Genomic DNA, 23,685 nt, shown 5'->3' with positions numbered 1-23,685 from the left:
ATTTATTATGGGAGTGAATGGCGGCGCCCGATTTGTCCACTAGCCTCCTGTGCCCTTTTTTACTGTTACCGATGTAGATACCCAACAGCGTGATCCCGAAGTGGTTAATCCCTACAGTTGCCTAACGTGCGTATTTTCTTTCCTTTTTTTGTGCATCAGAACTGTCCAAGCTTTTGCAGGTCTGCTTTAAGCGCCAGCACTATGCAGCTTGGAGGTTTTATTTTTTTGGACTTTGTTAGTTTTTCCCCTTTCCTCTGTATTGTTAGCGCAGTGATCCAGCAGCCAATAATGAACTGTCAATACAACAGCCTATCTAATAACAAAGCAGGGAACAGCGTAACTTCCAAGGAAGATGTCCCAGATGTTCAAATCATTTTGTTGTACTCATTCCTGTCTATTCTGCCTGCATGAACCGTGCCTATAGCACAGTCTTCCCGAGCACATCAAGGGCACCCTGGCAAACGTTTCAGCACTTGCGCATTCTTCTAATCGTGTCCTCAGTTCAGTTTGCTCTGAGAGTTTGTTTGCTTTCCTCATACTTGTATGGATTTCCAGGAAGAAAAAAAATATGCTAGTAGATAAATGATGTGAATTTCTAACTCCGCCATGGTTGGTCTGAATCCCATTCTGAGAGAAAGACGTGTTGCGCACAGAGTTAGCACTACGGCCTTATAAAAAACAATATTTGTTTGGGAAACGGCAGAAATTGCAATGCTGTCTGATGTGCTCAGTAGCATGGAATGGAAGTCCGTGGTATTACATAAGCCTATGTAAGTTTATATGGACGTTTATTAGCTGATTACTGAACCACTGAGGTAATGTGATCATCGAATCATCCTACCTTCCAAAGATTTCACGTGCCAGACTGGGACACTTGTAAAGCCCGGCTCTGATCATCCAAATCCTGCTAAGACCAGGAACAAACTAGAGCTAAGTCCAACCAGGATCCCTTTTTATAGTCCCGCCTCTTCCAACATACAGAAGTCCAGCCAGTCCCGCCAGGACCAGATCAGCCAGGAGGTATGGAATTCTGGGAAAACAAAACCATGGGATACACACACCATTTAAAGAGGAACTGTAGTGAAAACAACAATGAAATAAGAATGGTTATTAATTACAATATTCATTTATAGATTTAGTCAATGCCCATTTCCTTTTTCCCTGATTTGCATGCTGAAATTTATCACTGGTAGTGACATCTTTACTTCTGCCAGGTGATCTGTACGGAATGTTTGTTACTGAGAGGGAGATATTGCTTGCTTGGCAGTTGGAAAAAGCCGTTATTTACCACAACGAATCAAGGTTCACAGACAGCAAACTATCAAGACCACGGTCATGACATCACACTGTGGGAGGAGTTTATCCACAATATCAGCCTCACAGACCCCCCTGATGATCTAATCTAGAAAAGGTAAAGATTTCTTGTGGAAAAGGGGGTATCGGCTACTGACTGAAATGAACTTCAATCCTTGGTTAAAAGGTCCTCTTCAAAGAACATATGGTTTGTTTATGAATTTTTTAAAGAACTTCTTTTTCTTAAATGTACCGTAAATGTGTCAATGATATATGGAGGCTGTAATTCCTGATTCCCTTCGAAAAGATTAACATTTACCGGTGGTGATCCTTTCCATAATACTTTTCAAATCTCTCCAACAAAATTAATTTAAAGGGAACCTGAGCTGAGAGGGATATGGAAGCTGACACATCTTTTTCTTTTTAACAATGCACATTGCCTGGCTGTCCTGCTAATCCTTTGCCTCTGATACATTTGCCATAGACCCTGAACAAGCATGCAGATCAGAGACTCTGACTCAAGTCTGACCCGATAAGCTGCATGCTTGATGCAGGTGTGTTATTCCAAGACAGTAAAAAAAATGGTGCATGCGGCAAGTGGACTATCTGGACGCTACCATAGGCGCCAAGGTTAAATATCGGAAATTTGGGCTATATATATCAGGCACCGCGGGCGCCCAAATGCATATACTTTTATTAAGCGCCTATATTGACGCCCGGGAATTTGCAGGTTTTTTTTTTTTTGCAGCGCACCATACTGGAGGTAGAGGAGATGGGCCCTTATGTAGCTACTGTGTGGGGGGTTTAGGCAGGTAGTGTGTGTGTAGGGGTAAGGGTTAGGCATTAGGCAGGTAGTGTATGCGGGTGGGAAGGGTAAGCCTTAGGGAGGTAGTCTGTGTGGAGGAGGGATTAAGAGTTAGGCACTAGGCAGGGAGTGTGTGCGGGGGGGAGGGGGTTAAGCGTTAGGGAGGTAGTTTGTGCGGGGGGAGTTAAGGGGTGGGCGTTAAGTAGGTAGTTTATGCTGTGGGGGTTAAGGGTTAGGTGTCAGGGGGGAGGGTTCTGTGTGAGAGTAGGGTTAGGTTTGAACATAGTAAAATATTGGTATTTGATACTGATATTTTACCCTTTTATAGTAAAACATCTGTATTTAACCACTTCAGCATACAGTGTCAAACCGTATGCATCCGAGCAACGTTCACCTCCCATTCATTCGCCAATAACTTTATCGCTACTTATCACAATTAATTGATCTATATCTTGTTTTTTCCAACACTAATTAGGTTTTCTTTGGGTAGTACATTTTGCTAAGAATTATTTTTGTCTAAATCCCTTTTAACAGGAAGATTAAGATAGAAATGGAAAACAAATCATTATTTCTCAGTTTTTTGGCCAATATAGTTTAAAATAAATTAATGCTACCATAATTAAAACTCATGTAAATTATTTGCCCATTTGTCCCGGTTATTACGCCATTTAAATTATGTCCCTATCACAATTTATGGCGCCAATATTTTATTTAGAAATAAAGGTGCATTTTTTTCAATTTGCGTCCATCACTATTTACAAGCTTACATACAATAAATAAAGAGCTTATTTTTATTCTGTGGTGCCAGCCCTTTTTGTATGCATGCTGTATGGGCCTCATTGGTACTGTGACCTTTGACTTGGGCACGCAGGAATTTCTCCTTTTACTGAGTGCTCCTCCACTCCACGATTTATGGCCCCTGGGCCCATATGCAATTATTCTTTTCTCCTGAGTTTTCTCTCCTCTCTAACTCTCCTTTATATATGCCTAACACTTATTACCCCTCACCTACTCCTAACACTAACCTTCCCCTACCACCCCCACCCACTCCTAACACTAACCTTACCTACCTATGCCTAACCCTAACCTCCCCCACCTACTCCTAACACTTACGTTCCACTACATATGCCTAACCCTAACCACCACCCTCACCTACTCCGAACTCTAACTTTCCTCTATATATGCCTAAAACTAACCACCCCTCACCTCCTCCTAACACTAACTTCCCCTATCTTTACCTAACACTAATGGGCGCCGCCATAGGTGTCTATGCAAAAAAAGCAAATATGGGTGCCCAGCTATTTATAGCAGCAGTTTCTATAGAAGGGCACCAGCTGTTTTTTACCAGGCACCAAATGTACTGTTTTAAACGCTATTATAGGCTTCTCACATGGGCACTTCGGTTGGTGCCCAAATTATCTTTGTGAGGTGCAAAAGACAAGAAAAGGCGAGCGCTCTGTGCAGTGTAAGCAAGCACCCACTGCCTTCTGACATCTGCTGGTGGATCCTGTGGTTGATGCACTACTCTGTATACCAGCTTGAGCCCAGTCCTCGGCTGTCCAAAGCAGGACAACTGCTGTCATAGGTTGTTCTTACCAACACAGCCACACAAATACCAAGTGAGACCTGTCCTCTGCAGGGCAATTGCCCAGCTTGCTTACACTGCTCAGAGTGCTCTCTTTTTCTTGTCTTTTTCACCTTATTCTAGTGGATCTGAGAGTTGCCGAGTGCCGGGAATTGCCAGATTGCCCTGGTTCGGGAGATATCAAACTCGCAACTTGCACCAAATTTACTCTGTCCCTCTTGTGCTCAAATTTACGTGACCCTCAACCCTTCCCTCTGTTCAAAGCTGGTGTGAAGATTTTGCTGGAGTAGTGTTGTGCATTGATCACCAGTATTTTGATAATTACTGTACCTGTGCCTGCTTGCATTCCGTTCACTCTGTGAAATCCTAACTAATACATAATAGTTCTAGCAAAGCAGTATTACATTTGGCTGCTAGATTACCAGTGATTTATGCATTTCCTCTTCTAAGTACCCTGGTGCTTTTTTCTCTAACAGTACATAAACGATCCATCTTTAGGATAATAGCATGTAAACTATTTATATATGAAAGTATACTTTATATCTGTTCTCTCTAGGGCTGTCAGCCGTAATGTTCATCTGTTGGACAGATGGTGATGGATGCACAAGGGGAAGGCTTTTTTTAAAGCCACTGTTAACATTATCGAGGAATTACTCGAAAGAAAGAGCAGAGAGGAGGATTCATTAAAAGTTAATAGCAAAACACCAGCCATAACTCGTGTAAACAGTGGATTTGGCCCCGCCAGCATGTTATGAGAGGCGATTGTCAGTGAGAAAGTTTGGAGCTTGATGAACTGGGCATTATGCTCTGAAATGATTACACACAGAGGAACGGTCATGTCTGAAAAATGTTCTGCTCAGAAATGTTTGTTTCACGCGGCGAACCAAGTGTTTTGCCCTATTTCCCACCAGATTGTTTTTTTTTATGGGTCTGATGCTTTATTTTAGCTGCCATTGAGGGTGAAGCTGTCCAATCTACGTGGGAGCAGATAGAGTTGTTAATTGTGGACACACAGGAACAAATTGGCTGCAAGGACAGACGGGCGATTTCCCTCGGCCATTGTTTCATGGACATATTAGGGCATATGCTTGGTTCTCATTCCAGGGATGTAGGAATGTGGTTCAGCATGTACTTAAACCTAATGGCTGGGTGGGATCCTGAAAGCTCAGTCACCCACTGCCTTAAAGTGAGTCTGAAGTGTAAATAATAAAAAAAAAAACATACTCACCTAAGGAGAGGGAAGGCTCTGAGTCCTATAGAGCCTTCCTGCTCCTCCTACATTTTCCACGTTCCAGCGCTGGATCCCCCCTTAGCAGTCTCCGACCGATGGGTTGCTCACTTTTGCCACTGCTGGAGGCTTCAGCAATCTTCGGGAGCTCAAATGCTCCTGTTGACGGGCCGCTCTCCGTACTGCTCATGCGTGAGAATGCGTATTTGCACACAAAGTTTGCTGAAGATTGCCGAAGCCTCTCTCAGCAGCGGTACTAGTGAGCAGTCTCCGACCCATCGGTCAGAGACTGCTAACGGGTGATTCAGCAGTGGAGCACAGGGACCGTAGGAGGAATGGGAAGGCTCTATAGGACCCAGGAGGTTCCCTCTCCTTAGGTGAGTATTTACAAATTTATGAACAGAGGTGCCAATGTAGAATAAAAATGTCTGAAAGCAGTTGAAAAGGGGGAAGTTGGTAAACTTACCTCCCTCGGGGACAAACAGACAGAGATTTGTTATTTTAATACAAAAATAACATTTAATTGTAGCTGCAGTATGCAACGTGTTTCACGGACAAAGTCCCAATTCATCAGGCAATCAACGGAGAAAAGGAACTACTACCGGTCTGTATCACAGCCGAGCGCCTCTCTGAGTATTTGGTTGTTTTTTTTACACTTCAGACTCTCTTTAAAGGGAACCTAATTTGAGAGAAATACGGAGGCTGCTATCTCCATTCTTTTATTAACAATGCCAGTTGGCTGGCGGTCATGATTTTGGAGTTAGAGGTTTTTGAGCCACACCTGCAACAAGCATGCAGCCAGTAAAATAAGCCCAGAGTCCAAAGGTGGCTATACACCATACAAATAAAAAGATCCAAATTTACACCAATTTGATGAAAACAATCGGCTGTACAGAAAAATCGAACGTTTTTTTCCTATTCAAGCAAGAAATTTGATCAAATTTCTCATTTTGTTCAAGATAAATCAAATGGTAGTGGTAGATTTTTCTGATCAATTTTAGATTTGTGGTAGATTTTTCTCACAACTGTGGTCAGAGGTACACGGAGGCTGCCATATTTATTTGCTTTTAATCAATACCAGTTGCCTGGCAGCCCTGCTGATCTATTTGGTCACAGTAGTGTCTGAATCACATGACAAATAAGCATGCAGCTAATCTGCTTCACTCAGATCTGACAACAATGTCAGAAACACATGATCTGCTGCATGCTTGTTCAGGCTCTATGGCTAAAAGTATTAGAGATATTGCTTAAAAGGAAATACATATGGCAGCCTCCATATCTATCTCACCAGGGGAGTTGCTAGCCCCAAAGATCAGTGGCAAGTAGTGTTGGGCGAACACCTGGATGTTCGGGTTCGCGAACGTTCGCCGAACATGGCCGCGATGTTCGGGTGTTCGCGCCGAACTCCGAACATAATGGAAGTCAATGGGGACCCGAACTTTCGTGCTTTGTAAAGCCTCCTTACATGCTACATACCCCAAATTTACAGGGTATGTGCACCTTGGGAGTGGGTACAAGAGGAAAAAAAATTAGCAAAAAGAGCTTATAGTTTTTGAGAAAATCGATTTTAAAGTTTCAAAGGGAAAACTGTCTTTTAAATGCGGGAAATGTCTGTTTTCTTTGCACAGGTAACATGCATTTTGCCGCCATGCAGTCATAAATGTAATAAAGATAAGAGGTTCCATAAACAGGGACCGGCAACGCTAACCCAGCAGCAGCACACGTGATGGAACAGGAGGAGGCGCAGGAGGAGAAGGCCACGCTTTCAGACACAACAACCCATGCCTTGCATGAGGACAAGAAGCGTGCGGATAGCATGCTTTTTACCGCCATGCAGTCATAAATGTAATACAGATAAGAGGTTCAATAACCAGGGACCGGAAACGCTAACCCATCACAGATGGTCATTGTTCATGTTACTTGGTTGGGGTCCTGGAGTGTTGCATAGTCGTTTCCAATCCAGGATTGATTCATTTTAATTTGAGTCAGACGGTCTGCATTTTCTGTGGAGAGGCGGATACGCCGATATGTGACGATGCCTCCGGCAGCACTGAAACAGCGTTCCGACATAACGCTGGCTGCCGGGCAAGCCAGCACCTCTATTGCGTACATTGCCAGTTCGTGCCAGGTGTCTAGCTTCGATACCCAATAGTTGAAGGGTGCAGATGGATTGTTCAACACAGCTACGCCATCTGACATGTAGTCCTTGACCATCTTCTCCAGGCGATCGGTGTTGGAGGTGGATCTGCACGCTTGCTGTTCTGTGGGCTGCTGCATGGGTGTCAGAAAATTTTCCCACTCCAAGCACACTGCCGATACCATTTCCTTTTGGGCACTAGCTGCGGCTTGTGTTGTTTGCTGCCCTCCTGGTCGTCCTGGGTTTGCAGAAGTCAGTCTGTCGGCGTACAACTGGCTAGAGGAGGGGAGGATGTCAATCTCCTCTCTAAAGTCTCCACAAGGGCCTGCTGGTATTCTTCCATTTTGACCTGTCTGACTCTTTCTTCAAGCAGTTTTGGAACATTGTGTTTGTACCGTGGATCCAGAAGGGTATAAACCCAGTAATTGGTGTTGTCCAGAATGCGCACAATGCGTGGGTCGCGTTCAATGCAGTCTAGCATGAATTGAGCCATGTGTGCCAGAGTCCTGCCAGAATCCTCATCATCCTCTTGTGAGCGTTGTGATAGTTGTTGTGATGCATCATAGTCGTCACCTTCTTCCTGGTCTGCTTCTGCTGACCATTCGCGCTGAATTGTGGAAGTCCAACGTGCACCGCTCTGGCCCTCGTCAGTGGTGGCATGAAATTCCTGCTCCAACTTCAGCTGTTCCTCCTCCTCTTCTTCGTCATAGCTGCTGGGGCCAGCGTTTCCTGAGGCGGATGGCCTGATGTTGGTACCATCACGCTGATCGTTTTCTCCTTCAGATTCCCCCAGTTGCATCATGACAGCTGTTTACTTGATTTTCAACATTGACTTCTTCAGTAAACACAGCAGTGGTATGGTAATGCTGACTGAAGAGTTGTCACTGCTCACAAGCAACGTGGATTGCTCAAAATTTTGGAGGACTTGGCAGAGGTCCAACATGTTGGCCCAATCGGATCCACAGAAGCTTGGCAGCTGTCCGGATGCGCCTCGGTACTGCGCCGTCATGTACTGGACCACTGCACTCTTCTGCTCGCAAAAGCGGGCTAGCATGTGCAGCGTAGAATTCCAGTGCGTAGGGACATCACACAGCAAGCGATGGTGGGGGAGATTGAAGCGCTCCTGCATCTTGGCGAGTGCCCCCGAAGCAGTACTGGAATTTCTGCAATGTTTGGCCACTCGTCGCACCTTCAACAGAAGATCGGCCACGCCTGGGTATGTCCTCAGGAACCGCTGAACTACTAGGTTCATCACGTGCGCCAGGCAAGGGATGTGTGTCAGCTTAGCCAACCTTAAAGCGCGAATGAGATTACTTCCATTATCACACACAACCATGCCCGGTTTCAGGTCCAGCGGTGCCAGCCACAAATCCGTCTGTTCCTTTATTCCCCTCCAAATTTCCTCCCCTGTGTGCTGCTTATCCCCAAGGCAGATCAGCTTCAGCAACGCTTGCTGGCGCATGCCAACAGCTGTGCTGCACTGCTTCCACGATCCTACTGCTGCTGGGTTAGCGTTTCCGGATGAGGTACAGCTTTGAGATGCGTTGGAGGAGAAGGAGTCAGAGAGGTAGGTGCTGCTGTTGTTATCCAGTGGGAGGGACGGCGGTACAGCTGTTTGCGGCGTGGGCAACATCCGCGCCGTAGCAGGTGAGGAATCGCTGCCAGGCTCCACAAGGTTCACCCAGTGCGCGGTAAGGGAGATGTATCGACCCTGACCGAACGCACTCGTCCAGGTGTCAGTGGTGAGGTGAACCTTGCAGGCAACGGCATTCTTCAAGCTTCGGGTTATTTTGCTGACCACGTGCTCATGCAACTAAGGCACTGCAGAGCGCGCAAAGTGGTAGCGGCTGGGAACCACGTAACGTGGGATGGCCACTGACATCATGCCCTTGAAGCTGTTTGTCTCCACCACTCGATATGGCAGCATTTCGCAGGCCAGAAGCTTGGCTATGCTGGCTGTTAGTGCCACGGCCCGGGGGTCATTTGCTGGCAATTTCCTCTTGCGCTCAAGCATCTCCGAGACAGACAACTGAACCGTAGGGCTGCACACTGAACGGCTGTTGGTTGTTGTGTTTGATGACTGGGAGACCTCAAGAGCACTATTCCGGAAAGTGACAGTGTCAGCGTCGTCTGATGTTTGTAAATGTTGTTGTGAACCACGCAATGGCTGGGCTACTGCTGCTGCTGAGGAGGGTCTGGTGGTGAGTCTGGTGACCCCAAGGGAGGCAGTGTTGCTGGTACCCTGTCCTAGCGGCCACAGAGTGGGATGTTTGGATACCATGTGGCGGGTCATGCTGGTGGTGGAGAGGTTGTTAATATGTTTCCCCCTGCTCAGGCGGGTCTTGCACACCTTGCAAATCACCATGGTACCATCCTCACTGCAGTCTTCAAAGAAAGGCCAGACTTTGGAGCACCTGCCTTGCTGGCGATTTCTGTTTGCGCCTCTTTTGCATCTCACTTGAACTTCCACGCTTGTGGTGCCTGAAATTTCACGCCGCCTACCTTGTGGCACAAGGCGAACTCGTGCAGCAGTGGGTTCTTCAACAGACTCATCTGTGCTGCTACGACGGCGATGTTCTCCTTCACATACAAAATCTGGGTCTCTGTCAACATTGTCCATACCCTCCTCCTCTTCCATCTCCTCAAACTCGTCATATGTGATTGTGGGCCGCCGCCGTGGAGTAGAGCTCCCCACAACAACCTCTGCGCAGCACACTCCAACGTCGTCTTCAAGATCTTCTCGGCCGACCTCCTGCAATTGAAACCCCTCCTGCCCAACTTGCTCTGGGATTTGGGTTTCAAAGTCCTCCTCGGACTTGCCTTGCATTTCAGTGCGCGGTGCATTTCCCACAGTCAATGGTTGTGAATCCGGGCACAAAATTTCTGGCTGTTCCATTGACGTTTGAAAGGTGGAAGTTTGTTGGGCTGGGAATAGCTCCTGCGAATACCCCATTGTGTCCTGAGGAAATTCTTCGGACTGGTTATTTGGCAGTTGTGTGCGTGGTGTCGCTGCCGGTTGTGTCAGCTTTGTGCCCACTGGCTCCTTGTAACTGGCTGAGGACTCGGACCTCGTGCGTGATGTGCTGGTGCTGCTTAACCCACTGCTGGACGCTTGAGAGGTCATCCAATTAATTATCTGGCCCTGTTCTTTTGGATTGGTGAGGGTTGATTTCCTGGACCACATGGGCGGTATTGAGTGGGTTTTCTTCGGTGCTCCACTGTGGCCTGTACGTGAACCGTCAGGGGGAACACCTCTTCCCTTGCCCCTCCCTCTTTCACAGGATTTCTTCCTCATTTCACTTATCCTTAAAGTACACGCTGACTGGCAGCAGTACAGTGGCAGTACAGAAATGCTATACAGTGGCGGGTGAGCGGTGTACTACTGTTCCCAGCAGAGACACAGAGTGGCAGTAAACACAATGCTATATAGTGTGGGTGAGCGGTGTACTACTGTTCCCAGCAGCGACACAGAGCACAATGCTATACAGGGTGAGCGGTGTACTACTGTTCCCAGCAGACACACAGAGTGGCAGTAAACACAATTCTATATAGTGTGGGTGAGCGGTGTACTACTGTTCCCAGCAGACACACAGAGTGGCAGTAAACACAATGCTTTATAGTGTGGGTGAGCGGTGTACTACTGTTCCCAGCAGAGACACAGAGTGGCAGTAAACACAATGCTATATAGTGTGGGTGAGCGGTGTACTACTGTTCCCAGCAGCGACACAGAGCAAAATGCTATACAGGGTGAGCGGTGTACTACTGTTCCCAGCAGACACACAGAGTGGCAGTAAACACAATTCTATATAGTGTGGGTGAGCGGTGTACTACTGTTCCCAGCAGACACACAGAGTGGCAATAAACACAATGCTATATAGTGTGGGTGAGCGGTGTACTACTGTTCCCAGCAGAGACACAGAGTGGCAGTAAACACAATGCTATATAGTGTGGGTGAGCGGTGTACTACTGTTCCCAGCAGTGACACAGAGCAAAATGCTATACAGGGTGAGCGGTGTACTACTGTTCCCAGCAGACACACAGAGTGGCAGTAAACACAATTCTATATAGTGTGGGTGAGCGGTGTACTACTGTTCCCAGCAGACACACAGAGTGGCAGTAAACACAATGCTATATAGTGTGGGTGAGCGGTGTACTACTGTTCCCAGCAGCGACACAGAGCACAATGCTATACAGGGTGAGCGGTGTACTACTGTTCCCAGCAGCGACACAGAGCACAATGCTATACAGTGTGAGCGGTGTACTACTGTTCCCAGCAGACACACAGAGTGGCAGTAAACACAATGCTATATAGTGTGGGTGAGCGGTGTACTACTATTCCCAGCAGCGACACAATGACCGGGGGACCCTGGCTAGCCTGGCTGGAGAGAGAACTACCCTGCCTGCCTACCCAAAGCTAAACCCACAGACAAATGGCGGAGAAATGACGTGGATCGGGTATTTATTCACCCGAACCACGTGACCCATTCGGCCAATCAGAGCGCGTTCGGGTCCGAACCACGTGACCCGTTCGGCCAATCACAGCGCTAGCCGAACGTTCGGGTAACGTTCGGCCATGCGCTCTTAGTTCGGCCATACGGCCGAACAGTTTGGCCGAACACCATCAGGTGTTCGGCCGAACTCGAACATCACCCGAACAGGGTGATGTTCTGCAGAACCCGAACAGTGGCGAACACTGTTCGCCCAACACTAGCGGCAAGTGCCACGGATCTATTCTGGGGTGCCCCGAATGCCCCCAGGGAGAGTCAAACTCTACTCACCTGTGGCCAGATTCTGCAAACATCTTCTCTTTTGGGCTTCTCCCCTTAGTGTTTTTTTTTTTTTTTTGCATTAATGGAGAGGGGGCTTCATCCAACAGTTTGCTGGGCAGGCCTACTTAGACCACTTTTATGTTAATGTAAATGTGGCTCCACCTATGGCCACACCTACATTCTGGTGTGTGGCCACACCCTTTTTTGGCTGGAGTGCCCAAAAGTGCCCCGATCTCTTAGGACCCTAGCAACGCCCTTGTATCTCACTTCAGTTGTCCTTTAAGGCTACATTCACAGTAGGTGTTGTGCTGCACTTCCTGTAATAACGTAGGAACACAACGGAAGGGGAAAGTCGTGCCACACGCTATCCATGCATTGTCGCATACAGTCAAGCATACAGCCAATGAAAAGTATGCTTACTGCCACCGTTAACACATGGTTTTTGCAGTAACGCACTGCATGTAGTGTGTTGGGATGCAGCACACCAGGCAACTGGTATTACTTAAAAGGAAATAAATATGGCAGCCTCCATAGCTCTCTCACCACAGTTGGCCTTTAATGGTGTAGGGTAGATTGTCAGTTTGTTGATGTATAGACCCATGCACGTTTTTCACAGTTTTTCACAAATTGAACACGTGGGTGTGATATATTGGTCAGATTTTTTTTTTTTAAATGTTACAACCAACCAGAAAAAATTGATCGGAATTCTCAGTTTGAAAAGAAATATAGACAATTGCATGGTGTGTGGCCACCAATAGCATCTGATCTGCATGCACATTCTGGGCCAATGACATAAAGAGGAACTTTACTGAATGCAGATTAATTATTAAAATGATAAAATATTAAATATGGTGTCGCACTAGGATAGTTCAGCTATACACAGGCTATATTAATTGGAGAATGATCTCTGGGTCGATGAAAATTGGACGTAAGTCTTCTTATTGCAACTGGGAGCTGGAGTATATGCAATCATAGAGCATGCGACTGCCACAAACAATGGAGGAGCCCAAACTCAGCAGTGGAGCATCACTGCAAGATAGGGAGGGGGAAGGGGAGGGGTGTACATGCTGAGGGGGAGCGGGAGGGAGTGGCAGGGGGAGTTTAAGAACTCAGGGGGTCCCATGCTAATTTTGCTGAAGGGCCCTGTGTGTTGTTATTACACCCCTGGCAGGAAGGTTGATATTTTATTCTCTTCCACATTATATCCTTTCGGAGGGCAACCAGTGCTGGTTTTACCATAAGGCACTGCTGGCACATGCCTACAGGCGCCTAATGACGGAAATGCAGCTCACTCCCCTCCCAAGTGCCTCCCTCCCTCCTTTCCTATGCAGAATCCCGAGCAGAGGGTAAATGAAAGGTTACTCAAGTCTCAGCATTCTACTGACCAGCTCTCACTTCAGTCAGGGGCACCTCTAGCTACCCAATACTATGGGGGACCTATGACGGGCAGGGGAAATAAGGGAGGTTTGACAGCTGGTCCAGCCAGTACACTTGCGGTGCGGTTCGTCGGGTGTTTGCAGGTTCATGGAGGGTGAAGGCTAGGGTGTCAGGACATCTGTGCCACTAGGCTTATCTGACGTAAATCTGTTCTGGTGGAGTTCCTGGTTTACCTGAGTGAGCACATTTATTGGTCATTTATATGCAACTAGGGCTTGTGAGTATCGCTTCTATTATTTCATCATACCACCTTTTTTATTGGCTGTTTTAGTTTTGTTTTTTGTAGTTTGTTTGGAAGGTTTTCTTGTTCTTTCTACACAGTTCACTGTTACATGAAAAACACAATATAAGCAATTATTTATTTTCTCTTAAACATTGAAACAGTATTTAGCTAGTTTACAAAGTATTATCTATAAAACATAGCAATTAGTTCTAAAACCAACGGTATAAACGTTTAATAGGCTTTCATAAAGGTATGGTAATGACACATTTTCATTCATCCAAATAGTTTATGAAGAACCAATAAAATAAGAACAGTTGGGAACAGTGTGTCTATTTGTGGGATGAGGATGAACTAATACTCAGCATAACAATCATTAACAATAAGTCATTTCTTAATTATTATTGCAAAATGACTTTTAAAGCTAATTCTTGTATAGCATCAAAATATTGTAATTAAATTCAGTCATGGGACTCGGCCTACCTATGAGTGGTGTTCATACATCTGGCCTGTAGAGAGCTGCTGAATCCTGCAAATAAACTTCGTTCCGGTTACTCTGCATCTGTGATTACTGAACACAACACTACTGAGTACTTCACTTTCTATTGTGCTTTATGCAACACAACTTTGCACAGGCATAACTAGAAATCACCAAACACCCCTGCAAACCTTTAGATGGGGCTACCACTATCCCCAGCCCAAATTACTAGTATAAGGGTTGTCTTAGCAACCTTCTGATGCCCACCATTCAGGACACCGACAATTAGAGGGCAGCAAGAGGCGGCTCCCCTCCCCAAATGCCCCCTTCCTAGCGCTCCCTGTCTCCCCCTCCCTAGATCATGCTTGGCGCTGCTTCACTCACCTGCTCTCAGCGTTCCATCGATGGGATCTCCATTCGCCTGTCCCAGGGGCGCCTCTAGCCATTTTGTCACTCCAGGCGAGAAAACCCAGGCGAGACAAAACAAATAAAGGCAAAGGGGACACAAGGAGGCACAAAGGGGCACAGAAGGAGACAGAGGTGGCACAGGGGGACTGAAGGAGGCACAAAGGGAGACAGAAGGGAGACAGGAGGACAAACAGGGGGTCAGACATGGCACGAGGGACTGAAGGAGGCACAAGAAGACAGAAGGAGGCACAAAGGGGGAAAAAAGGATGCACAAGGCACAGATGTGGCAGCTGCTTGCATCTTACGCTAAGTAGATCCAGCAGAAGCAAGTAACAGAACAACTATGGGGAAGTGCTTAGTCTGGGGGCGGGGCTTGATTTGGGGATGGGGCTTAATCAAGCAACATGGTGCACCCCTGGACCAATGACACTCCAGGCAATGGCCTGTACTGCCTATGCCTATAGGCTCCCATGGCCCGTCCAGCGTCTTGTATCCATGACTACAGAGGTGCCTCATGTGACCTGTTACATGCTGCTGGGTCACATGAGGTGCCGCTGTAGTCAGAGGGGAAGCAGGACTTCATGTGTGACTGGTGATCCCATCACTAATCTTCTTAGAGTGGGTGAGTAATGCAGCGCAGGTGCAGCACATACTCGGCATCCTGGGGATCAGATGCTGCGGGCCAGCAGGGAGGAGATGCTGTCTCAGAGAAGGCAGAGGGGGTAAGAGATGTGCGAATGCCTGCAATTCCCAACCCATTGTCTCTCCTCTCCAGTCTGGTTATGTACAAATACATTGTGGGGGGATGGGGGGGGGGGGGGGGCATCCTCACAATGTATTGCTTCAGGCAGCAAAAAAGTCTAGAACTGGACGCCACCCCTCCAATTGCAGTATTAGCTAACCTTGGCACCCCCCATCCCCAAAGTATTAGATAGTCTTGGTGCCTCTAGATCAGGCTTTCTTAGCCAGGGTTCCTTAACCAGCCGGGCGGTATGGACGAGCTCAGCTCGTCCATCACCGCCGGAGGCTGCTGCTCAGGCCCTGCCGGGACGATTTTCATCAAATAAAAAGCAGCACACGCAGCCGGCACTTTGCCAGCCGCGTGTGCTGCCTGATCGCTGCCGCTCTGCGGCGATCCGCCGCGAGCAGCGGCGAAAGAGGGTCCCCCCAGCCGCCTGAGCCCTGCGCAGCCGGAACAAATAGTTCCGGCCAGCGCTAAGGGCTGGATCGGAGGCGGCTGATGTCAGGACGTCGGCTGATGTCCATGACGTCACTCCGCTCGTCGCCATGGCGACGAAGTAAACAAAACACGGAAGGCCGCTCATTGCGGCCTTCCGTGTCACTTTTGGCCGCCGGAGGCGATCAGAAGAACGCCTCCGGAGCGCCCTCTAGTGGGCTTTCATGCAGCCAACTTTCAGTTGGCTGCATGAAATAGTTTTTTTTTAATTTAAAAAAAAACCCTCCCGCAGCCACCCTGGCGATCTTAATAGAACGCCAGGGTGGTTAAGAACTTTTCAGGGGTTTCCTGGCAATGCTGGCATTTTTCCCTCGGGTGACAGTGGACTGAGCCGGCAGGGTGAGAATCTTTCAAAACTACCTCTCTTAAATCTGTGTCCTCTTAACACTGTTCTACCCATCCTGAATTCTAACTTCACTACTTGTTCATCGCTGGCACAATTGATCACATGAACCATTACCACTATGCTGTAATCATGAACAGACACTTGGAATGCCAGATCAAGGAATATGTGTACAGCAGATGAAGAGGAAATAGAGAAATCAAATAAACACTTATGCCAGACAACTACAAAAGGAAGCCCAATAATGGAGGGCAAGAAATAGGTGCACTGTACAGGATAAACACAGAATGCCGACTGTTTCAATAATAAAAAGTGTTTATCCACATCCATTTTAAAGACAACAATAAAATAAATCCTTCCGCTAATACAGGGGTTCCCTGAGATCCAAAAATGAATTGAAGGGTTTTCCCAGGGTACAAAGGGTAAGAAAGGCTGCCCTAGATGTTTGTATATGGTAGCTCTTGTGTGCCCCCACCACCACCAGATTACAGCAAATAGGTAGCCAATAATCCCCTTGGACATTACTGTTTATGCCCCTCATAAGTTTTAGGCTGCGTTTGTGCTCCTTGCCTCTGCTCACTGCAGCTGAATGGGATGCATGACATCTATCCAGAACTGGCCTAGCGATGCCACCACCTGCCTGGCTGCTCCCCCCTCCCCCCTCCAATGTAAAATGCCCTTCCCTATTGTAAATTCTCACTTGTCTCACTGGCACGACTCCAGACATCCTCCGCTGTCATCCCCGTGACCATCATTATCACGAGTGCCAACACGTGGCGTATGTACCATGTGGTGAGTGATCCTGTGGGGCTTGCACCAAGTGGTGACATCACACACGTGCCTGGTGCCATACGGGGTGACAGCGGAGGAGGCCGGAGTCGCTGTAAATTTCACACTTGGGGGGACAGCGGTCAGGATCTGTCACCACATCAGTCATCACAATAACAAATGCCGATATGGCATCATTTCCACCTCTTTCACTGCAGAGGAGCTAGCAGACAATCTTTACTATCTTGGACTTCAAAATGGGGGTATATTCACTTACTACACGTAACGATCGGTGTCAGCACACAGAGAGAATCTGATTATTGGTGATCTGCAGTATCACCAAGAATACAGATTATACCTGATTATTGATGATCTGCAGAATCACCGATAATCCAAGTATAACTAACCTCTGGACACTTTTATAGTGTGAGTGTTTGGTGCAACAGTAATGACTTTGAGTAAGACCACCCGAGGAGCAGGTGGTCTTTGGCAGTACGGGCGATACCGCCTTTTGGGAAGTACAAAAACCTTCCAGCAGCCTGAGTCCTCCAAAGGGGTGGAGTCCCATGGTGAAGATAGGAAGGGCCTGTGAGTGAGTGACACCTGAAAGGTGGACGTCACTAGCAGCTCTGGAGACTATCTCTTAAGGGGAGAGATAGCTCTCTTGGTCAGGCAAGCCAGGTCGGCAACACACAGACAGATAAAGTACAAAGGCAGAAAACTGATTCGGTATCCAGGGCAAGCAAGGTCTGGCAACAGGTAATCAGATATACATAGGTACTGAATCAGAAAGCAGAGGGATAGTCAGGAATGCAATAGGTCATAACAGATATCAACAATGCCTAGTCTTGGGTGTGAGGTCCGTGATCTCGACACCCTGGAACTAGTCTGGAGTATAATATGATGGTACAAAGTATTCCTAGACTTGGGTGTGAGGTCCGTGGTCTCGACACCCTGGCTGGAACTAGTCTGGAGTATAACAGAATGATAACACAGAGTCCCTAGTCTTGGGTGTGAGGTCCGTGGTCTCGACACCCTGGAACTAGTCTGAAGTATAACAGAATGATAACACAGGGTCCCTAGTCTTGGGTGTGAGGTCCGTGGTCTCGACACCCTGGAACTAGTCTGATGTATAACAGAATGATAACACAGAGTCCCTAGTCTTGGGTGTGAGGTCCGTGGTCTCGACACCCTGGAACTAGTCTGAAGTATAACAGAATGATAACACAGAGTCCCTATTCTTGGGTGTGAGGTCCGTGGTCTCGACACCCTGGAACTAGTCTGAAGTATAACAGAATGATAACACAGAGTCCCTAGTATTGGGTGTGAGGTCCATGGTCTCGACACCCTGGAACTAGTCTGAAGTATAACAGAATGATAACACAATAATAACAGAGGTAATCTGGCTCAGTGTGAATTCCCAGGTCCTCCTGGTTCTAACACACTGTTGGATCTGACTAAGGTCTGAGTGCTTCCACGTAAGTGTTTGCAACAGCAGACAACCTGAAAGTGACCAGCAGTGACTATATATAGCGCAGCGCTCTCTGGCGCCACCCATCAGTGATGAACCAATAGTCACTTGCCTTGAGGTCAGCTGACCAAGCTGGTCAGCTGATCCCTCCTCGTTTGTCATAAAGGTTCTGCCTCTCAGCGCGTATTCTTCAACCTGTGTGAACTAACAGACCCAGCCACACCAGACGCACGCTGCTGCGGACAAACCGCCGCGCTGGATGCCGAATCAGCCGCCTTGCCGCCAGTACACGTGGCGGCTTTTCCACGTTTTATCACAGTACCCCCCTTGAGGAGTGGACTCCGGACACTTCCCACCAGGCTTTCCAGGATGCAGATTGTGGAATTCCTTCTTTAATTCTTCTGCGTGCATGCGACAGTCTGGCACCCAAGTTCTCTCCTCTATGCCATATCCCTTCCAGTGAACCAGATACTGCACGGAGTTCTGCACAAGCCGTGAGTCCAGAATCTTTTCAATCTCATACTCAGGTTGATCATCAACCAACACAGGGGGGGGGGGGGAGCGGAATCCACGTGCACTGCCGGCTTGAGCAAGGACACATGAAATGATCTCACACCACGCATGCTGGTAGGGCGAGTGTGTACTGGAACCATTCTGAAGAAGGAGCATATCCGAAACGCCGTGTGTCAATGGTGACCCGGCACACAATTTTTTACATTTTTGTAATGTTTTAAGAGCTTTAATAAATACCCATTTTAGACGGTGCGGATCCTGACTTTTGATATGGTAGGGCGATCAATGGCATAAGTGACATTATTGATCTTTCTGGTCACTGGAAAAGGACCCACAAATCTAGGGCCTACTTTGGGTAACAGTTGTTTTAGAGCCAAATGTCGTGTGGACACCCAGACCAAGTCCCCTGGAGAGAATTCCCACTCTATGGAACGTCTCTTGTCAGCCTGTTTCTTCTGATTCTGAAAAGCCCTCCCCAAATTTGTCTTAACTATCCCCCAAATTTGCTTCAAGGACCTCCGCCAATTCTTCAGGGCTGGAAACGGAGTAGAAGCTACTGGCAATGGGTCACCACCTGAAATGGGGAAAATCCTGAAGAGGAGCTTTTCAGATTGTTGTGTGCAAATTCTGCAAACGGCAAAAATTTAACCCAGTCAGTTTGTGCATCTGCAACATAACATCTTAGAAACTGTTCCAGGGATTGATTGACTCTTTCGGTCTGGTCATTGGTCTGTGGGTGGTAGCCTGATGAAAATGAAAGATCCATGTCAAGCTGATGGCAAAATGCCCTCCAAAATTTTGATACAAATTGAGTCCCCGATCTGACACTACATTTTCCGGAATGCCATGCAGCCGGAAAATGTACTGGATGAAGAGATCAGCCAGTTCCTGGGCCGAGGGAGGTCCTTTCAGAGGGACAAAATGGGCCATCTTACTGAATAGATCGACTACCACCCAAATGACCGTCATGCCCTCAGACCTGGGGAGTTCGCCCACAAAATCCATGGACAAATGGGTCCAAGGTTCACTCGGAACTGGTAAAGGCTGCAATGTTCCAACAGGTGCCTGACGAGAAGGTTTGCTTCTAGCACACACTGCACATTCTCTCACAAACTCCTTACAGTCTGTTGCCAATGACGGCCACCAAGCACATCTAGCAAGTAGATCCTGGGTTCTAGTGGCCCCAGGATGCCCAGCATTCTTGTGGGAATGGAACAGTTGCAACAGTTGTAGGTGAAAAGGCAAGGGCACAAACAAAACCCCCTCAGGCTTCCCCTCAGGAACATCCTGTTGGAATGGACTCAGAGTGACAGTCCAGTCTTTCCAGGTCTCAGTGGCTGCCAGGACCATTTTTTGCGGTATAATGGTCTCAGGGGCTGAGGGCTGCGCTGTCTTGGGCTCGAAACACCTGGATAAGGCATCAGCCTTGATGTTCTTACTACCAGGGGTATACGTGATTACATATCTGAATCTCGAAAAGAACAACGACCACCGGGCTAAGTCTCTTAGCGCCCTCAATGTACTCCAAATTGTTGTGGTCAGTGTAAACTGTAATGGTGCGTTCTGCCCCTTCTAGCCAGTGACGCCATTCTTTGAAGGCCAACTTGATGGCTAGAAGTTCCCGGTTGCCTATATCATAGTTTTTCTCTGCGGGTGAAAATCTACGGGAAAAATAGTCACAGGGGTGAAGTTTCCCCTGCAACCCAGAACGCTGAGACAGCACAGCCCCTACCCCTACCTCTGAGGCATCGACCTCCACGATAAAGGGAAAGGTGACATCTACATGTCTCAATATGGGTGCAGAACAGAACAATTTCTTCAGAGTGGAGAAAGCAGCATGGGCCTCTGGGGACCAGTGGTGAGTGTCTGCCGCTTTCTTGGTGAGACTGGTGAGAGGCGATATCACCGTAGAGTACCCCTTTATGAACCTCCTGTAGTAGTTGGCGAACCCCAGGAACCTCTGGAGTGCCTTCAGTCCCACAGGCTGAGGCCACTCCAAGACAGCAGAAATCTTTCCAGGGTCCATAGAGAGGCTAGAGGTCGAGATTATGTACCCCAGAAAGGCGACAGAAGTCACTTCGAAAATGCTTTTTTCCAGTTTAGCATACAACATATTCTGTCTTAACTTCCGAAGCACAAACCCAACATGTTTCCTGTGTTCTGAGAGGTTGGAAGAAAAAATCAGTATATCGTCTAAGTATATCAAGACGAATTTGCCCAACACCTCTCTGAACACCTCGTTAATGAGCTCTTGGAAGACGGCCGGAGCGTTACACAACCCGAAGGGCATCACCAGGTACTCGTATTGCCCGTCGGGTGTGTTAAAGGCCGTCTTCCATTCATCACCGTCCCTGATACGCACAAGGTTGTATGCACCCCTTAAATCCAGCTTCGAGAAAATCTTAGCATTGGTGACCTGGGTAAACAAATCGTCAATTAAAGGCAAAGAGTAACGATTTTTTACCGTAATCTTATTCAAGCCCCGATAATCGATGCATGGACGGAGGCCTCCATCCTTCTTTTTCACGAAAAAGAACCCTGCCCCTGCTGGTGACCGATAGGGACGAATAAAACCTTTAGCTAAATTTTCTCGGATATATTCTTGCATGGCCAATTTCTCTGGCCCAGACAGATTATAGAGATGACCTCTAGGGGGCATACAACCAGACCTGAGATCGATGGGACAATCAAAAGGACAGCGAGGAGGGAGTTTATCTGCTGATTTGGGGCTAAACACGTCTGAAAATTCTGAATACTGACCTGGCAAACCCTCCACTTGAATCTTGGTGTTACCCAAGGTTACCTTCGCTAAACAATGATGATGACAATGGTTAGACCAGATTGTTAGCTGACCTGAAGCCCAATTGATCTGAGGAGAGTGAAGTTGTAACCATGGCATGCCAAGAATGATCGTGGAAGTTGTCATTCGCAAAACCAGAAACTGTAAATTCTCTTTGTGTAACACCCCCACCGTAACCCTTAACTCTGGGGTCTGAGACAGAGGGTAGTCACTCTGCAGAGCAGAGTCGTCCACTGCAGTGACCAGAATCCGTTGATTCAGAGGAGAAATAGGAATCCCTAATTTCTTAGCGAATTCGTAATCCATGAAGTAAGCTGCTGAGCCAGAATCTAGGAAGGCCTCGGTGGTCACTGTTTGATCTCCCCAAGATACAGTACAAGGAAGGAGCAAACGTTTATCGTCTAGAGGTAAGTACTGCGCGCCTAGGGTATTACCTCCGACTACACTTAGGCGGCAGCGTTTCCCGACTTCTTGGGACAATTCTGCACTCTGTGACCCTCCTCTGCACAGTATAAATACATACTGTTCAGTTTTTCTGCGATTCTGCTCCACCCAGGACAATTTCGACCGACCAATCTGCATCTGTTCCGGTGGAGGTGAAACGGGTGGAGGAGAGGCGTAAGAAACATATCTCACATTGTTCCTACCCCGAGTCTGTTTCTGGTACCGTAGACGATGATCAAATCTGACTGCTAATGAAATGACCTCATCAATAGACTTCGGCTCTGGATGACCCAGCATTAGATCAGATACTGCGTCTGACAAGCCTGACAAAAAACAGTCCAGAAGTGCAAATGACCCCCATCTAGCTGAAACTGCCCATTTCCTGAACTCAGCTGCGTAAACTTCAACCGGATCCTTGCCCTGCCGCAAAGTCTTGAGCTTCCGCTCAGCGGTAGAGGCGATGTCCGGATCATCATAAATTATAGCCATAGCTTTAAAAAATTCCTCAACCGATGCTAGGGCCTTATTCCCTATCTGAAGACCATATGCCCAGGTCTGGGAATCCCCTGACAACAGAGTCTTAATGAACGTGATTCTCTGTGCCACGGTTCCCGACAAGGTAGGTCTCAACTCAAAGTACGATAACACTCGATTTCTAAAATTCTGAAAGTCAGATCTGTGACCAGAAAACCTTTCGGTTACAGGCATACGTAAGTCTGTACTTGGAGGAAATCGCACTGTATTTACAGCCGTCTGAAAGACTTGTACAGACCCAGACAAAGCGTTGATCTGGGTCTGATGACTGTCCAGCACCCGGGTGTAATTCTCCACCGTAGTGGTGAGTGCATCCGCTCAGCGGTAGAGGCGATGTCCGGATCATCATAAATTATAGCCATAGCTTTAAAAAATTCCTCAACCGATGCTAGGGCCTTATTCCCTATCTGAAGACCATATGCCCAGGTCTGGGAATCCCCTGACAACAGAGTCTTAATGAACGTGATTCTCTGTGCCACGGTTCCCGACAAGGTAGGTCTCAACTCAAAGTACGATAACACTCGATTTCTAAAATTCTGAAAGTCCGATCTGTGAGCAGAAAACCTTTCGGGTACAGGCATACGTAAGTCTGTACTTGGAGGAGATCACACTGTATTTACAGCCGTCTGAAAGACTTGTACAGACCCAGACAAAGCGTTGATATGGGTCTGATGACTGTCCAGCACCCGGGTGTAATTCTCCACCGTAGTGGTGAGTGCATCAAGACGGCTGTTAAGTGCGTCCATTTGGTTTTGGTCTGCCGTTCTGTAACGATCGGTGTCAGCAGAGAGAATCTGATTATTGGTGATCTGCAGTATCACCAAGAATACAGATTATACCTGATTATTTATGATCTGCAGAATCACAGATAATCCAAGTATAACTAACCTCTGGACACCTTTATAGTGTGAGTGTTTGGTGCAACAGTAATGACTTTGAGTAAGACCACCCGAGGAGCAGGTGGTCTTTGGCAGTACGGGCGATACCGCCTTTTGGGAAGTACAAAAACCTTCCAGCAGCCTGAGACCTCCAAAGGGGTGGAGTCCCATGGTGAAGATAGGAAGGGCCTGTGAGTGAGTGACACCTGAAAGGTGGACGTCACTAGCAGCTCTGGAGACTATCTCTTAAGGGGAGAGATAGCTCTCTTGGTCGGGCAAGTCAGGTCGGCAACACACAGACAAAGTACAAAGGCAGAAAACTGATTCGGTATCCAAG

The 23,685-nt window shown here is 47.5% G+C and overlaps 1 protein-coding gene across 6 annotated transcripts in view; it reads right to left on the bottom strand.

The window, feature by feature from the left end:
* PAPPA2 (pappalysin 2) overlaps positions 1–23,685 on the bottom strand; it is a 478,727-nt gene that overhangs the window by 405,234 nt on the left and 49,808 nt on the right. For 3 of the 6 annotated variants that reach the window (XM_068239635.1, XM_068239629.1, XM_068239631.1), the window contains 2 exons: positions 13,958–14,003; positions 842–1,030 (listed from right to left, as the gene is read on the bottom strand). The gene's annotated coding sequence lies outside the window, so the exon portion shown is untranslated. The remainder of the gene's footprint in view (positions 1–841; positions 1,031–13,957; positions 14,004–23,685) is intronic. The other 3 variants (XM_068239634.1, XM_068239632.1, XM_068239633.1) reach the window with 1 other exon arrangement.

This window comes from Hyperolius riggenbachi, chromosome 6, assembly GCF_040937935.1.
Source record: "Hyperolius riggenbachi isolate aHypRig1 chromosome 6, aHypRig1.pri, whole genome shotgun sequence".
Classification (NCBI taxonomy): Eukaryota; Metazoa; Chordata; class Amphibia; order Anura; family Hyperoliidae; genus Hyperolius; species Hyperolius riggenbachi.
Note: the sequence above shows the minus strand (reverse complement) of the source record. Positions and strands in the feature narration are given on the sequence as shown.